Genomic DNA, 2,500 nt, shown 5'->3' with positions numbered 1-2,500 from the left:
AAGTATTTTACTAGATCCAGTACAGCTATAGTATTCCTTTTATGCAATACCCACATTTAAATATTACGTTTGACCCAAGAATTACACGTTTTTATTATCCATTCTCTTATAAAATCACCTCATTTTATATTCACATTAAATATTGTATATCTTACACTCCATTTTATCTTGCTATTATTCCTTTATACATTTCGTTATTACCTTGTCACGCCCAAATTTCACATAAATACTTACTTTGGACAAGTATCCCATTCTAGTTCATTCATGTTTACTGTCTACACTCCGTTGATTATCCGTTAACCAATCACGAACCCATATGTATGGAAAGTTTGTACAAGGGGGTTAATATTTCCCAACCTGCTTCCCTTATCTCTTCAAGTGGTCTCTCCATACCCTTTCAAACAAATCCTTTTCCGTGGAAACCTTTGTCCAAGTCAAGTATTTTTGCGTATTCTACAATGGACGTTTTAAAAACTTGTAGCAGCTACAGTATTCCGTGATTTAAAAGCATTTCCAAAATTTCATGATGATAATTTTCTAAAATCTCATAATGTAATTCCCCAGCGTAACCTTCCACGTCCCAGTTATAGAAGTTAAGTCGCCTGAGTCACAAGATCCCAATGACCAACAAGCTACGTCGTCCCGGTCATAAAAGTAACTCATTCATTTCTTTCATTTTAACCTGTTAGTTTTACCATTTTTTTAGCGTGCGCAGCTCAACATTATCGCTTGCCAGTACATGCCGAGGGAAACGAGACCCGCGGCGCAACAAAAGCCATTATATTTAAACATTTTGATAGAAAATATAGGTTTTTCTGTATCAAATAACGTAATTCAACCGAATTTGTCCTTCATTTCAACTGCAACAGCAACAACCAGTTTGGGTACTTGAAGTTAGTCGAACTAGTTGTTCTGTTTGTTTGTGGTTGAAATGAAGATCAAATTCGGTTAAATCACGTTATTTGCTACAGGAAAACAAATATTTTTTGTACGAAATGATACCCTGTAGACTTGTAGAACTTTACCAGTTTCATTATTAATTGCCCCGTATATATCTATAATAATACCCAATATTGTACTAAACTATAAAAATGAATCAATACTGCACACATTACGAATAGAAATTTCAATCGTGAAAATTGAATTCTTGACCATTTTATGAATTCGCAACCAACGATCGGTCAGTTATGCCTCTACATTTCATGAAATAATCAAACACAAATAATAACTAAGCACAGGTGTTGTTGTGGACCTTTAGACGTCATAAATCTAATCTTCGTTAGGGTCATCGTAAGGGCTTCAGCCTGTCATAAAATTAACTTGTACATTCGGAAATCCATTACGTAACTATAAATAATCATGCAAAGTTCCATTGGTAATATAAACTTACTTTGGTAAATAATAAAAAAGAAAGTGACAAAGAATTGACGAAATTATCTGGTCACCAATTTGAGAAACTGTCATGATCCAGCACCAGTCATAAAGACCAAAAACGAAAACGGCGAGTCCGTCTCCAACTAAAAACTTACCGTCTCTAGGCTAGGAAAGCTGAAACTGACACGAACTCTGAAAGACATAAATAATTGAAAATGCAATGTAAATGGTAACCTAAAAAACTACTAGCGAACGTGAAAATTACAAAATAAAAAAGTAAACACGAAAAAAAGCAATCAGGTATGAAACCCGATGCCATGGCTAGCTGGACTTGAAGCCCTCAAGCTTCCTCTCTCACAGAAGCTAAAATTTTACTCCTCGAAAGGATCCAAAGCAATTACAGCTAAGACAAAAAGCAAAGATAGGTAGGTACTCAGCTTTGACGAAGAAGAAGAAGCCATCATACGAAGAAAATCTTCGAAAAAAGGTGAAAAGAGCGCACACAAAAATAAAGAACAGTAGCGACAAGCTACAAACAAAGGAGTGAAGCGGCAGGGTCATATGGGAGTACTGAAAGGTGATAGGATATGTAACGGCTTCTCACTTATCCTTCCCCTTAGAGGATTAGACTTGGTAAGATCTATTCGGGGTGCAGATATCTATGGTTATCTTAGGATACGTCCCTCATTATACACGATATTTTCGGATAGTCGTTCCGGGGGTCAGAACCCTGTGATACCTGACGGTAATTCTTTTGTAGTGTCAATCGCAAATATATTATACAGTAGGAAGCTGCAGGAGGGAACTTCCATCAGGACGACATGGCCATCTCGCCCAAAAATAGATTTTTCCTACGTCAGAATTCCTTTTATGTATACTAATGTAGATTATAGTTACATTATACAATTTAATTGATTTCAAAGCTTTTTTGTAACCATAAACACTAAGATTTGGCTTAAAGCAGCCAATTGCTTAAAGAAAAAAAAAACTCGTCCCTAAACTTACCAGATTTTCTGAATTTGGGGACAATTTTCCTAGAAGCAGACGCTGTGACTGAGAGAAAAGCCTTAAGACAAAATAACGGACTATAAACCGTATATAAACCTTCAATATAGCTATTAAACAC

The sequence above is a fragment of the Palaemon carinicauda genome, chromosome 39 (genome assembly GCF_036898095.1).
Source record: "Palaemon carinicauda isolate YSFRI2023 chromosome 39, ASM3689809v2, whole genome shotgun sequence".
NCBI lineage: Eukaryota > Metazoa > Arthropoda > Malacostraca > Decapoda > Palaemonidae > Palaemon > Palaemon carinicauda.
The sequence above is the reverse complement of the archived record's forward strand: the minus strand, read 5'-3'. Positions refer to the sequence as shown.